General features: G+C 40.3%; 1 protein-coding gene across 18 annotated transcripts in view; it reads right to left on the bottom strand.

Moving 5' to 3' along the window:
- The window catches only part of SIPA1L1 (signal induced proliferation associated 1 like 1), a 364598-nt gene that overhangs the window by 241456 nt on the left and 106925 nt on the right, over positions 1-16217 (bottom strand). For 4 of the 18 annotated variants that reach the window (XM_078448064.2, XM_078448057.2, XM_078448060.2 and 1 more), the window contains one exon: positions 12461-12553. The exons of the other annotated variants lie outside the window; for them this stretch is intronic. The gene's annotated coding sequence lies outside the window, so the exon portion shown is untranslated. The remainder of the gene's footprint in view (positions 1-12460; positions 12554-16217) is intronic. 18 annotated transcript variants of the gene reach the window in all.

Below are 16217 nucleotides of genomic sequence, written 5' to 3'. Positions count from 1 at the left end.
GGTCCAGGAAACCAGTTTCACTGAGAACACCTGCATGCTGCCATCATTTACCGCCACAAATGGGCGGGTGCATGAGCAGCGTGCCCGAGCCTGGCCCGGAATTCCACACGCCTCGTTAGAACTGCTGCTCTACTCCATGGGTGAGCGGAGGGACGGACCGCTCTCGACCGCCACTGCTAAGCTGACATGATCCAACCCTGGACTACAGTGCCGTGATAAAATCATTTTTAAAGACACATCTCTGCACTATTTCTGTCAAAACAGGTTAGTCTTCCATTTCCTCAAGGCATTTTTTATGGAGTCGTTTTCACCTATTTCAAAGAAAGCAGTAACCATTAAAAGAGTTAATCCAGATGTCATCCCGTCCCACTTTCAGTGATACCCCTCTCCTTTCCTAGTAGGCCCTACATGATTTAGTGCTGGCCACTCAATAGTGTCAAGGAATCAAAACTATGTTACTTTAAAAAGTATCTTTTTTTTTTAAGAGACAGAAAGAGAGTGCATGAGCAAGGGAGGGGCGAGGGAGACAGAGATTCTTACGCAGGCTCCACACCAACACAGGGGATTGATCCCACAACCCTGGGATCACGACCTGAACCAAAATCGAGAGATGGACACTTAACCAACTAAACCACGCAGGCACCCCAAAAAGTATTCTTAAAATAGAATTTTTAATGATGAAGCTGTGAATGTTTTCTTTCCTTTCTATTTTTCTCTACTTTTCAAAGGCTCTCTCTACTGAGGCATTAAAATAGTTGAATTCCGAGGCGCCTGGGTGGCTCAGTCGGTTAAGCGTCCGACTTCAGCTCAGGTCATGATCTCACGGTCCGTGGGTTCGAGCCCCATGTCGGGCTCTGTGCTGACAGCTCAGAGCCTGGAGCCTGTTTCAGATTCTGTGTCTCCCTCTCTCTGTGACCCTCCCCCGTTCATGCTCTGTCTCAAAAATAAATAAACGTTAAAAAAAATTTTTTTTAAGTAAATAAATAAATAAAATAGTTGAATTCCCTTTCTTCTACTCCTAACATAATTTGCCATAAATTATGGTTATGACCATTATCTTTTCGTTATGACTAATCTTGGGGAAACCCTAATTTTTGATCTAATATCCCACCATCACCACCAAAGGGGGTGGGGATAAAATACACTAAACTTTCAGATAACATTGCTCTCACCCAGTATTACAAAAAAAATTCAATTATAAATGTAAGGTTGAGTCTGGATATTTCTAAAGGGGAGAAACTCTTCCTTGATGTGTTTAACTTGCTTGAGAACAGTACAGAGGAAGAGATGAGCATTTAATAAGCCTGTTTTGATTATAATATTTCAAGCCTGAAGTATACATTACATTATTTTTTAGAAAGTGATACTTCTTAGAGGCACCTGGGTGGCTCAGTGGGTTAAGGGTCCAATTCTTAGCTCAGCTCAGGTCTTGATATCAAGGTCATGAGTTCAAGTCCCGGGGGCTAGCCTCATGCTAGATGTGAAGCCTACTTAAATAAATATCTATTATTTGTATTAGTCTCAGCCAACAAAGACACTCTGAGTTCAAAATAAAATCAGTACACAGGAATTCACACACACATTATTTTTTTAAAGGAAAACTCATTCATTTTACATGATTTAGAGAGAAGTTTGAAAAAACATTTTTTTTCCAGGCTGGAATATATTAGCAAGGCCTCCGGGCAAAAATGCAAGTTAGAAAATCAGGACTAAGAATGTAACAGTAAACAGTCAAATGGAGAAAGGAAAACTAGATGCCATTATGTGAGGACACCACACAATTTCTCAGGGGAGAAATTTCGAAAGCTCCTAGGTATTGACGGCACAGGTACATCAGTGTGCAGTGTGTGGCAGAGAAGTCCTAACTAAACAACAACAGGGTCGACTGAGATACTCCACAAATCCCTTACGACTAAAATACTCTCAGTCTATAATTATGGCACAAGATTGACATCTTTTTTTTTTTAATGTGTATTTTTGAGACAGAGGGAGACAGAGTGCGAGTGGGGGAGGGGCAGAGAGAGAGGGAGACACAGAATCAGAAGCAGCCTCCAGGCTCCGAGCTGTCAGCACAGAGCCTGATGCGGGGCTCGAACCCACGAACCGTGAGATCATGACCTGAGCCGAAGTCGGACGCTTAACTGACTAAGCCACCCAGGCACCCTGAGATTGAGCCTGGGAGCTTCTTAAGGTTTTGCCTTCTTCATCACTCTAGCTGGTGCCTGGTACCTAAGAGATACTCAAGAAATGCCTGCTGAATAGGAAGAATGTAAAAAGAAATTCTACTAAGAAAAGGACCATAACCCCTGGTGGATGTTATCTGCTGTTCCCCGGAAGCACACCCCTGCATCACAACACCTCCTCCTCTGGAGGAGTCTTGTAACTGCACCATCGTTCCACAAAGGAAAACAATTTTCTCAGACAAAATTCACTCGTCAGTTCATTTCATAGTTGATAATAGCTGGTACCGAGAGAAGTCTCAGCTCTGCCAATTTTTCACAGCTCATTAGGGTTTGCGTTATCAACACGACCTTCAACCTGTGGTTCTTTGTAGGAATCTTTTAAAGCCAAGTATCAATTTTATAGCTCCCGTGTTAATTAAAGCTGATTAGCACAACCCATAAGGCTACTGACCAAATGCCTCAAGTCACAACAGGCTGACAGCAAACAAGAGAGGAAGGGCCCTTCTGCACCCCCAGCACCAAGGGAGTCCCACACAAGAAGCTCCGGGTTAGCCGCGCCCCAAACGGGAGACTTGACTGTCTGACACAGGACCTACACAAGGGTCCCAGCTTCAACCCCGATGTTGAATGTCAGTAAATTTTAGTTTCTTAGAACTGCTTAATAACAGCTCTACTATTTTCTTCCTGCTCCCCAACACATGCACCCCTTCTGGAAAACATAAACCTAGGCTCCTTCTGATAGCATTTCTGCTCTCTTTAAGTAAGCTCTACCCACTGACGTGGGGCTCAAACTCATGACTCCAAGATCCAGAGTCACACGTTCCACTGACCGAGCCAGCCAGGCGCCCCTCAAGTTCTTGTTTCAAAGACAGACTTGTACCTCACCCAGTTTATTTAACCTTTTACCCACAAGCAGTTCCTCAGTTTAGGACTTTTAAGCCAGATTCCTATTACCACTTCTTTCCATACCAAACTTTGCTGGAGAAAAGACTGGAATACATTGCCAGGAGCAGAAAGACCAACAGATTCAGAATCATAAAACCTGGGTTCAAAACCTGCCGTTACCCACCATGTAACCTGGGGTAGGGAAATTACCCTCTCTGAGACTCCATTTCTTTGTTTCTAAAAGGAGGAAAATTCTAGTTTGTTCACCTTACTTGGTTATTATAAAGATTAATATCTATTGTAAATTATTAATAACAACCATGGAGATTAAAAGCAATTTTATGGGGCACCTGGGTGGCTCAGTAGGTTAAGCATCCAACTTCGACTCAGGTCATGATCTCAGAGCTCGTGAGTTCAAGCCCTGTGTCAGGCTCTGTGCTGACTGCTCAGAGCCTGGAGCCTGCTTCAGATTCTGTGTCTCCCTCTCTCTGTTCCTCTCCTGTCTGTGCTCTGTCTCTCTCTCAAAAATAAATAAAGACTAAAAACAAAAAAAATTTTTTTAATTAAAACCACTTTTATTTGTATACTTATAAATACTAACATGTTAATTATATATTATGTCATCTTTATTATTATACAGATGAACACTAAAATTATATATGTATGTACATTATATAACAATAAAGGTAATTTTGTTTGTATTTTTAATTATAAGCAGTTAATAATTATTTCAAAGACGAAAAGTAACTTTTACTGTTTTATTCATGTTCCCTCTTACTTAAGTCCTTCTATGACGTACTACCTCTCAACAGCAACCAAGTTCAAAAGGCCTCTTTGTTAAAGCTTCAAATCATCCACTGCTGTAATATAATAAAGTACTATGTAATTACAGAAATAACGCAAGTGGAAAACTACAAATGTTAAAGTATAAAACATAAACTCAGAAGTCGCCCACAGCCCTACCACCCAGAGGTAAACTCTTAATATCGTGGCACAGGTTTTCAGAGATCGTGTAAAATGCTTTGTACCCTTTGCAGTTTCACATCATCCTGTGCACATTTCTCCATGTAGTTCAGGGCTCCTCCAAACTCAGATGCCCGATCATCATGTAACAGTCTTCCACGCGTTCAAGTCACAACTGAACCAGTTTACACTATCTGATGGATAGGGTACATCTAATTTTTACATTACAAAAATTAAAGTGATCAACATCCCTCAACATAAATTTTTATGAATTAAGAAAAACGTTTTTGCCATCAAGTCCAAGAAGTGGTAAAGCAGGACATGAGCATTTTGATGGCTTTTGGCACAACAGACTGCTTTTCACAAAGTCCACCCAGTAAAACCCCACTGAACTAAGGTAACAGGATGATAATTGATTTAGAAACTGGAAAGGCTAAGTTAGCAGAGAACCCCTCAACACACTACACAGCTTAGCCATCTAATTTGAAATGTACAGTCTTTTACCATTTTCCTGAAGTAGAGTGAATGTCTTTTCCGTGAATAACAGGCCTCCAGACTGACTATAGGCTAGTCATTCTTACACAAATCACAAGCAAAAAGCATCATCCACAACTCCCAATCTCCCTTTTTTATTAGAATGGAATACACACTCGCAGGCCTTCAGGAAACAAGCTGAGAATCCTTACAGAAGTTTAACTACTCCCCCATTCCTTTAGAGTTGCCATGACCATACCTAACTTAATAGCATTCTTTTTGGAGGCCTGCCTTTGGAAGCTTTGAAAAGTGTTTAGCATATTTTTGTAGAAAAACAATACATTTAGTCAAATTACATACAATTTCCTATTATGTAATTACACAATAACAAGTACGACTGACCAAAACGGGCTTTTGTTAAAAATGAAACCAATTCTTGATCAACATTCAACTCAACCAGCAGACCTAGAAGGACTGAGAGCCCACAGCGTGGCTGCCTCAATGAGCCTGGCGGGAGGAGGAGAAAGGGAGACGGAAGTCACCCAAGAGAGCTCTCGTCTCTCAGCCCTTTGCAAATATGGAGTATTGTGTGTTAAGAGGCATTTTTTAAGCTTTACGTGTATATGTAGGGGCAGTATACACCTACACAGACACAGGTAGTCCCTGAGCTCAGGGAAAGAGCAGAGCATGTGTTAGCGTTGAACAGACTTGCTCAACGGAAGCCAAGAGCAGCCAACCGAGCTCCCTCTCCTACTCCTCTCCTACAACCAACCTCCAACCTCCAACCTCCAGGCTTGGTCCCCGTCTCTGGCCCCTTTCTTTCTAAACTCAGTCATCAGCTGAATTCACCCTGTCTCAAAGCTTCAAATACCAAGTACACAGTGAAGACTCTCAAATCTGAAACTCCAGATGCATGTCAAAGAGCAGAATGCGGATGCCTCACCCCCCAGATCTGCTCCATTCACCAGACCAGAAGCTGCCACCACCATCCACTCAGGCCAAGTGGCTACTGTCCTTGACTATTCCCGTTTGTTAACTCCGCATCCAACATGATAGTAATTCCTAGCACTTCTTCGTGTGTTTGTGAATATATTCCCTCTCTTTAAAATGTAAGGGGATGTCTAGAGGAGAAGGACCCCAACTTATTTCACAGATCTATCTCCAGCCCCCCAGAGTAGTCTCAGGTACACAGTCTTCGATAAACACTGTTGAGTGAAAAGAACTCCTCAAAACTTTCAGACTCCTCTACAAAGTTTTCCACGTATAGTTGGAAGACCAGAAGAAAATCTTCCAACCCCTTTTGAAATACACAGTATTCGCGCCTTGGGCATGACAACAGACTACTTACCCCAACACCCTCATTTTACAGATATGACCCTTAGGGTCCCAAAACCTTTACAAAATTTACCCAAGATCGCGAGAACACATAAATCTAATGACATACAAGCAGCTCCACCAAATGATCACCACAGGCAGACCTCCTCCTTGTGATTATATACATTTCTTTCAAGTATTTGGAGAGCAGAACTGGCTAATATCAGAGATGCTTATTTTTTCATTTTGAGGTATGTAAGAGGCTTCTTGCAGTGTCCCCAGCTGCACAGCCACTTGAAAAGCCCACAGCTAGTCTGGAGACTGCTTAAGTGCCAGAGAATAATCCACAGCAGACAGAAACTAAAAGCCTCCTTGCCTGGATTAAAAATCCCAAAGTCACTGCAGGAAGCTGTTGTTGCTAACTGCTCCTCCTTCTTTTACAAACCCTTCCCTATTAGAATCCACTGTGACTTTCTAGTACAGATAGAGTGTAGCTGGGTGTCTATAATCTGGCACCTGTCGTTTGGCTTCATATTCAGCTGTCCAAACGTTCTTTATAAATTGCAGTAATGGAAGTTTCCCCCCACCGCAGCTACAAAGCTCCCCAAGGTAAACTTCTCAAAGGTATGAAGTCATGTTACCACCTCACCGGCTTTATAATTTCCCTATCCTGATCTAAATACCCTGGTGTTTACAAAGCTTGTGGTATCACATCATGGGGCTTCCCTGACACAGTGTAAGGGGCCTGCCAGGCACCCCCAGCCGCTGCTACTAGCTCAGGGCCAGAGCCACGGAGGCAGTCGAGGTTGGCCAGCCGCCCATCGGCCCCCCAGCTCCTACTCACCTAACCACATCAATCTCCTGGCTAGGGCTGAGCATAATGTGTGTGAACTCATCCACTGCATGATGAAGGGTTCTGTTTGTTGTTGTTTGTTTGTTTATTTCAGAGACAGAGAGAGAGCAAGTGGGGAAGAGGGAGGGAGGGAGGAAGGGAGGGAGGGAGGGAGGGAGGGAGGGAGGGAGGGAGGGAGGGAGAGAGAGAGAGAGAGAGAGAGAGAAAGAAAGAGAGAGAGAGAGGGAGAATCTTAAGCAGGCTCCACTCTCAGCAAGGAACCCAATGAGGGGCTCGATCCCATGACCATGAAATCATGACCTGAGCTGAAATCAAGTCAGACACTCAACCAAATGAACCACCTGCCCTCTAAGGTCAAAATTCACCTTTTATACTTCTTCATTCCCCCTCTGCTTTTACTGTAAAAGATTCACACTTTTTCACTTACACATTGCTATATAATACTCAATTGTGTATACCTCCTTTTGGGTACCTATGTAAGTATGATGCAAGCTTTCAAAGTAGTAACCATGCTTTTTATTCCTTTTGTAAGCCCCAGGGAATCTAGATTAATATGTAGCATGAAAGCTATTCCACAAGTATCACTGACTGATCAAGACATCACTGACTTATTTTAAAAGAACTGGGACTGATTGTAGGAGAAGCTCCTGTAACGCACACATCTACCTATTTCACGCTTTACAGTCTTGCTCATTTGTCCTTACTATGTGCCAGGCACTGTCCTAAGCACTTTATGTTAATTTGTATCATTCTCCTAACAAGGTACATACTATTATCACTATGATTACTATTTTACAAAGGACGAAATTGAAGCACAGAGAGATTAAGTAACTTGCCCAACATCACAGAGCTGGTAAGCGGTATAGGTAAGATTTGAATCCAGGCAGCCTGGTTCCGAAGTTAATGCACTAAACCTCTATGCATGACATAGTCTGCAAGAATAACACATTATACTTGAAAACATATGGGCCAGATTTTGCTTCTTCAGATTTTAAGTTGTGGCAGTAATCACATTTTTTTGATTTGACACAACGCAATCCGCACTTTTTTAAATCACAAAAAATACAATGATTTTAATATGCTCCTAAATAACACATTTAGATTTGGGCTTTGCATGCTGTTTATACTAGGAAGTGCATCTGCTCTTGGCATTAAACATGACAAGCTATTTTATGATTACACAATAGAATGCCAGTGCCATCATCTGATCAAACAAATAGTGAATGATTAATGCCTCTTCGTAGAGAAATTTCTTTTTAAACATATTAACATATAAATAGCTAAGCAAATATTACTTGATTCAGATAACCTAATATGTACAAAGACAAGAAAGTTCTTTACCTATAAAGAATAGTCAACACTCACTTCGACACAGCAACATCCAATGGTGGTTTGTAAATACCCACACACGGTGTTGACTCAAAGAATCACCTACCAACTGTCATTACTGCTGACATAAACCTGGACACTGAGATGGCAATGAAATCTATGGTTGGTTTCACATGACAATTAAAAGTGTTGCAGCCAGAAAATTTTTCTGCAGAAATGTTCTAAAACCTCGTCTGTGAGTTGTAGGACAGAGCCAGTTTCACTTACTTCCTTAAAATTATGAGCTACTTACATGTATCAGTAACTGATTTATAGATCAAAAGCACTTAGCAAAACTTCACTCAATCAAAATGAAGAGAACAAATATGAAGCAGAAAATCGTTCTCAAAATATACCGAAAGAACAAATAACTAAGTCCATTAAATCTGGTTCCTATGCACAGTATAGAAGAGTTTGTAAAAACTAACTGGTCAATGTGCTTGAGACTACAAACATCCATTTTAATCCATTTTAATCAGAAAGAGTAGCAAACATTCGGCAGAACAAATACTATTTAAGAAAAAGGATTTAATTTGTTCATAATGCACAGGAATCTCCACTTAGGCAGAATTTTTAGATTAAAAAAACTAACATAACCTTGCTAAGAGGCTACAATTAGAACACAGCGACTTTTTTTACTGTTGCTTTCAGCATGGCTCCATTAAATGCCTGTTGTTTATCTATACAAATAAAGAGCAGCCTGAGAACTGTCCCACTTTCTTTGAGAGTTAACAACTGAAGCTAATGTTTCCTTAGTGAGAAGGCCACTCTGGAAGAGTGCTGTGAACCTGGCCCGTTTCCCTTGTAGCAGACACAAGCCCGATTTGCAGCAGGGGCAACACCAGCTTTGCGAGGGAATCTCAGTGTCCTTAAGTGATGCATGTGAACAGTCTTAGTGATGCTCATCTGCTCAGCTCAAAACAAAGGACAGTCTTTCTCCCCAATCAACAGCAAGCTTCCAATGTGTTTAATCATACATTCTAATGGAGGGCAGTCCAATGACAGAGTGAAGCTTCCTTAAGAGTAACATTAGCTTCCTCCTGTCCGGCTCACCTCTGCGTACCTCTCACATCCAATACAGGGAGCCCCTTGTCTTCCCCCAGAGGACTCAACACGTATCTCAGAACTGACTGAATCACCAGCACGCTGTAGCGTTACTTATTTCAACCCAGACACATGAAAGGACTTGCGTGAAATCGCCACTCAGATTTACTAGAGAACTGGAGTGGGTTCCCCCACATGACCCCCAAGTGTGTACTGTGAAAGTCTCTCTTTATTTGTGCTTGAAAAAGAGACTTGTGAGAAATACAATGCGTGCAGCATAGCTAGCACCTAGTAAACACTCAAAACACAGACCCTCAACAAAACATCGATTGCTGAGAATTCTCTTGAGCCTTAGATGCTAGAACTAGTGATGTTACTACAATGTCAGAGAGAGGCATTAAGTAGTAGGAATAAGCGATAACCCTGAGACATCTGAACGCTGATAGCAGTTTTGAGCCCCGTACCATATCTAGTAAAAACAAGTAATTAGGCCAGGTTAAATAGCCGAGTCAATTTGATCACTTCACTTCAATTTCTTAGCACAAGAGGATTTAGTACCTTAACAGGCAAATCACACCAGGCAACTTCACAGGACATTTGTACATAAACACTACATCTCTCCCCGATAAAATATACGCAACATCAAGGTTGCAGTCTTGTTCCGCACTTAACACCTCCAGTTTCTTTATGGGGATAAACATGGTCACCAAAAGAACATTTGTTTGTTGGCAACAGTGTGGTTTTTTTGTGTGACAATGGAAATACATCTCAAAAAGGTTTACAGCAAAATGGTATATACAGATACGACCTACCATATAATTTCATCATGATCATTTATAAAAGGTTCTAAAATTATAAATCAAATTTACTATTACATGCAATGGCTACAGTGCCAAATTCTCAGAGAGCCAAAATCCTCACTTATAAAATAGAGGTAATATCTCTCTTAAAGAATGAGTCTCACTAAGATGGCATGTGAATAAAATCATTTCAACGTGGAACACAGACCTAAGCTAAAACCATGAAGCTTTCAGAAGAAAACACAGAAAATTCTCAAGGTGAGGGGGCAGGCAAAGGCTTCCTACGACACAGGAATAACCATTTTTTAAAACTGATACATTAGATCTAGTCCTATTTAAAACTTTTGATTTTCCAATGACATTATTAAAAAAAAACTGGGGAAAATCATGGCAAAATATAAATCTAAAAAAAGAAGGAACAGCATGTGGGCTCTGTAAGGAACCCCTGCACCCAGTAAGAAGATGTTCGCTGTAGCTTGTTTATAATAGCCTGTGTGGGAGGAGACAGCTCCACAGAGGAAGAGGAGATGCTGGAAATTTCTCTCCTGCAAAGAAGAAAAGGCTAGCAGCTAGACTGCCCAGAAGACTACTCGAGGGAGAAGACAGGAAATAAAAACTAAACAGATACAGGACAGTCTGAACTCCTAAAAAATACCCTGGACACAGTGCCAGTCAACACACATTTAAAACTAATTTGGATTTAAAGTAGTGGTTGTGTTGTTCTTAGACTGGTTTCAAAGAGCTTCTATCCAATTTTAATGCTGGAAGCGATCATTCTTACTTAGGTTCATTCAACTCTCCAAATCAAGAAACATGTATTTGCATGGAAAATATATTTTACTTAAGAAACTAGATTCACATCATATCACATTTTAGACATTTTCTCTTCTGCCTAAAAATAAACTTTAACTCTTTTACGGCACTAGGCCATGAAAAGAAGGATGCAAAGTAATATGAAATGGCATGGAGTTGCCAATAATCATTAAAGTTTTTCAACCATAATCCCTGAGCTGTGATTTTATATAATCATACATTTGGTTCTGTCTAGACATGTTAGACTGGCAAAGCATACCACCCTACCCCACAAGCACTGGCAGACCAATATGATAATAAACAGTTATCCACTGTAGCATTACAGGATGTGAAATTGATAGTTTTAAAATGTAGATGTTAACTACTTATAACAATAAAAATTATGACGCTTTCTGTAAGTTTTTTTTTTTGTTTTTTTGTTTTTTTTTTTATGCTTCAAGTTTTTATTTCAATTCCAGTTACTTAACATACAGGATAACACTGGTTTCATCAGAAGAATTTAGTGATTCGTCACTTACATAGAACACTCAGTGCTCATCATATCAAATGCCCTCCTTAATGCCCATCCCCCTACCCGCCTCCCTCCAGCAACCCTGTTTGTTCTCTGGAGCTAAGAGTCTCTTTCTTAGGGTTTTACTGACAGTTTTTCTAACGCAATCTAAACACATTATGAACGATGGGTCAGTTACTGTGTCCCTGTACTTTCTCATTTGCTTGACCCTTCTCTCTGCTCTCTGCCCGGCAGTGTGCAAGGGCCGCTTTGCTACTACCCACACACTGTGTTCTTGCACAGTTACACCACACACTGACTTGAGATGCTATTTCATACAAATTAGTGAAAGAATTCTCTAAACTCCAAGGTTCTGTCTCAGAGGACTATTAGAACCTGTTTAAACTACCAGTTAAAAAAGGATACCACATGTGAAAACGAAATAGCCTACCTTTTTCCCTGTCGACTGCTAAAGGGGAAAACCGCACAATTTCTAAGTACCGTTAACACCATAGTAAATGAAAGTGTTTTGACCAAAGTAGCTAAGATGTCAAATCAACAAATACTGTTACATAAAGGATTAGGGACAACTGAAGTATATCATTTGAAGCTAAAACAAGGATGTATCCTATCACCATAAAATGTGAGGAGAGAAGCATAAATACACAGAAGAAAACAGGGAAGAACAATTTAACACAGTGGGTCAGGCACTGAAGCAAACAGACGTGGGTTCAATTCCCAGCTCAGCCACTGACGAGTGATGTAATCTTGTCAAAATCGGTTAGCCTTACAAGTAACATCAGGATGTTGGTCAACATCTCATAGGATGATGTGGAGGTTAAATAAGATCATGAAGGCAAAAATCTAGCAAACTTCTGGGTACAAATTATTCAATAATGATTAACTATTATTATTGTACCTAAAATTTCCTCAATAAGGATTTTGAATTACTAAAAGGCTAGAAGAGAACAAAATCTCATCACATAAAAAATGCCAATTAAAGACTTCTAGTTTAGGAAGTTTATCTTGTAGGCTCAACAGTGTTGTGGAAAGTCAACAGAATTTTAAATTTTAAATGAGTAACTGAGGCAGTGAGAATAAGCCCTTCTCCTCCTTTTCTTCCGATCCAATTTAAGAGAAAGGATGAAGGGGAAAACAAAACAAAAACGACGATTTTTGAATCAGCCATTACAGGAATCATTCATGTGGTCAAACAATGGCACACCTACAATCATAGCTAAAGGTAAAACCATTTTCACGTAAAGTCACAAACCTGCACACTCAGCTCCTCTTGCTTGTAAACCAGCTGGTTGCAGTTACACTACAATGATTTTCTGGGGCAGGCTGCAACTAACTGAGCAAGTACCTGTGCGTGATAAAAATAGGAACTTAGTACAAAGCACAACATTCTATTTCATTTAATTCTTCATTCGTGCTCCACTCACAAAGGATGTGTGCCAGGCTCTGACAAATATTAACATGATAATAAAGGCAACCCTGCAGGGAAAAGAGCATCTATGAAAAGTGTAAAGAAGGCACGGACGGCCTAGGATGTCCCGTCTCATGCAGCACGTGTTTCTGAACCTCCACAGTGAGAGGGCAGAGAAGGCCCCCGTAAGTGGGGGTGACACCGAGTAGGTGAGGCCAGAGCTAAAAGTAAAAGGGGCTTTGCCTAAGCTTCATCCTAAACATTACGGTTTTACAACACATACCATTTTTTGTTGATAGGGTAAAATTCTCAAATTTTATCTACAATACTCATTTAATTAGCATATTTATTCACGGTCATAAAAAGATAAACTATGTAGTAGCTTTGCCCGGACCCAGACACCAGTTTCGAAGTATCCATATTCTGTCTCCCCGTCAAAGGTAGTTCCAAGGCCACCTTCTCCAGAAAGCGTTTCCTGATAGACTTCAGCTGAAAGTTGTCATCTGCTATGAATTCCTGCGGCATTTTGCCCCAGGCTAAATACCTCATACCGGTTGCCCTTTCTACCTCGTATTAAGGTTACCTTCCTATATGTCTTAGGTCTCCATAAGAACTCGGGTCCCTTGGGAGCTGGTTCATATATGATTTACCTAGGACAGAGAGTCCTGCAGGAGCTGCAGCGTTCAAAACAAACAAATTAACAAATGCATGCTTTTGTTCCCTTAAGATTGAAGCTTGGCCATAAGTTTCTCTAACTTCATCACCTTTACTGGTGGTATTAGCGTTTACTGAAAAATGTGTCTTTAATCAGGATGATTACTTGAAAACCTCGGCACAGTATGAGAGAGAATGAGGCTAGAAGAACAATTTTCTCCATAAAATACCCTACGTGGCCTTCATCTGAGATTCAAACACCAGCACTCCATTTTTATATGTTACTGGTACCCCCAGGGCATCTAAAGAGTTGACAGAGTTGTTCAACTTAAACCAAAGGTCCTAAATACTACGATTTTCCATCATATAATCATAAAATCAGAGTTAGGAAATTGCCCCTCACACTTACTCATCATGTGGCCTTTTTCAAGGCCTCAACTTCCTCATATATGAAACAGGTGTAACATTACCTATTTCACACTACTGGTGAGGATTCAGCAAGAAAACATGACAATGCTTGGCATCAAGCCTGGGTACACAGGACTTGCTCAGTACCAGTGTTATTTCCAGATGGCAGACTGAAGTTCTACCATGAGGTCTCCCTATTCTAAGACCAGTAATTTGATAATTAAAGGATGTCTTAGTTTCCTTTTATGATCCAAAAAAGTTAATACTAAAAGCCAGGAACTGGATGCCAAGACTACCAGTCTTCTTCAGATATTCCGTGTAGCGATTAGACCCAGACTTAAGTCTCAAATCCACTTTCCATCTGCATTAAATTTACTTGCAATTTTCTACTGTAGAGTGAGATTCTTTTAAAAGTTACTCTGAATAAAACGGGGTGAGTCATTCTTGATATACAGGTCTAAAGAAAATCAGCACACGAAAGCCCAAAAGTTTTCCCTTTCGGATTTCTTAAATTGAATTCTTTGGCCAACATTTAATCAGTCATGATGTAAAACGAATAGGTAACTTGAAATATTTCACAGTGTCAAACATTTGCTCAATATAGAACAGAAAATCACATAAACTGCTTGGATCATCAAGCAGCACCATTTGGATGCATGACAAGTTGTATCTATTAATGACTGCCCCACTTAAATGATCCAGAAGAATCGACTTCGGGTCTGGCGATTTGAAGAACTTGGGCGTACAACACGCCCTCGGTGCCAGAGGAAGGTAACCGTTTCTGTTACTGCTAACATGAAGTTGATTAGCACAAGATTTAATAACATAAGATTTCCTCAGAAGGGAATTTATTCAGATCAAAGCGCAATTCCTCACTAGTCCTCAGGAAAATGCAATCCAAACAAACAATGGACACCACCCCACAGCCACTAGAATGGCTAAAAGGAAAAACTAAAAATAAGTGTTGGTGAAGATGTGGAGCCACTGGCAGTCTCGAACACCATTAACAACGGTGACCTGGTATAACTACTTTACAATGTTCTGTGTTACCTACAAAAACTGAACAAACACATAACACAACCCCAGTTACCCATTCCTAGATATAGATACCCAACAGAAATGTGCACCTCGGTGCCCAAGAAACATATACAGAATGGGCCCACAACAGCATTAGCTGTGATGGCAAAAACTGCACACACACACACACACACACACACACACACACACACACACACAAAACATGTTCAGTATAAATAAATTGCAGTAGAGTTACATGTCAGAATACTACATGGGGAGAGAGAAAACCTGTTATACCCACAAATATAATATTGAGCAAAGGAAACCAGACTAAGAGTACATACCGTATGACTCCATTTTTATAAAATTCATAACCAGACACAGCTAGCCCATGGTGATGTAAGTCAAAACAGTGGTCACCTTTCCTTGTATTGGGGAAAGAGGGTGAGGAAGGGTGATGGAATGGGAGAATAGATGAGGAAGCTTTTAGAATTAGATAACATTCTAATTTTTAAGTTAGGTAATGGTTACACATATGTGCTGAGTTTACAAAAGTTTATCAACGTAGAAAGCTTAGAGTCTGTGTGCTTTTCTGTGTGCATGTTACACTTCATTTTTTTTATTTATAAGAAAAACATCAAACTATTTGTGAGTGCATGTATCTATATATTTTATATAAGTATAAAAAAATAAATATATTTGGAGGAATAGAGCGCTTTTTCTTCATAAAGTTGGCATTGTGTACAATTCCTAACATGCATTTCTCTTATTATAGCATGACTATTTTCCCTTCTCTCAAATATTTTAGGATGTACATTTTTATGGACACATTGCTGGATACCGTATTGAATAGAGCCATAAATTACTGCACATAATTTCCAAATTTTTGCCTTAAGCAATGCTGCAGTGAACGAATGGTACAGACATGTTTGTACATGCTCTCCATTTCACTAAGACAAATTCCTAGAAAGAAATTCCTGGGGCCAAAGTATACATTTAAACATGCTACAAGTGTACAATAACTCTAGAAAAATTTTCATCAGTATTGTTTAAGAAATCTTAGGGGCGCCTGGGTGGCTCAGTCGGTTGAGGGTCCGACTTCGGCTCAGGTCATGATCTCACAGTCCGTGAGTTCGAGCCCCGCGTCGGGCTCTGTGCTGACAGCTCAGAGCCTGGAGCCTGTTTCAGATTCTGTGTCTCCCTCTCTCTCTGACCCTCCCCCGTTCATGCTCTCTCTCTGTCTCAAAAATAAATAAATGTTAAAAAAAAAAAAAAAGAAAGAAAGAAATCTTAGTCATCATTTATTTATACTTAACTATATGAAAAACCTGGCAACCCAGACTAAATAACTTCTCTGAAGTTATGCTTAATTAATGGCCTCCTCTTCTTACAAAGATTTTAGAGCATTTTACATAAATGGGTACAGAAACCTGGGAAAATACTCTCTAGCTATAAATGGATACCCTGAGAAATAAATCTATTGACATCAGTTATAGGACTGACCAAAAATCAATGAAGTCTC

The sequence above is a fragment of the Panthera onca genome, chromosome B3 (assembly GCF_046562875.1).
Source record: "Panthera onca isolate mPanOnc1 chromosome B3, mPanOnc1 haplotype 2, whole genome shotgun sequence".
In the NCBI taxonomy this organism is placed as follows: Eukaryota; Metazoa; Chordata; class Mammalia; order Carnivora; family Felidae; genus Panthera; species Panthera onca.
The sequence above is the reverse complement of the archived record's forward strand: the minus strand, read 5'-3'. Positions and strand labels throughout refer to the sequence as shown.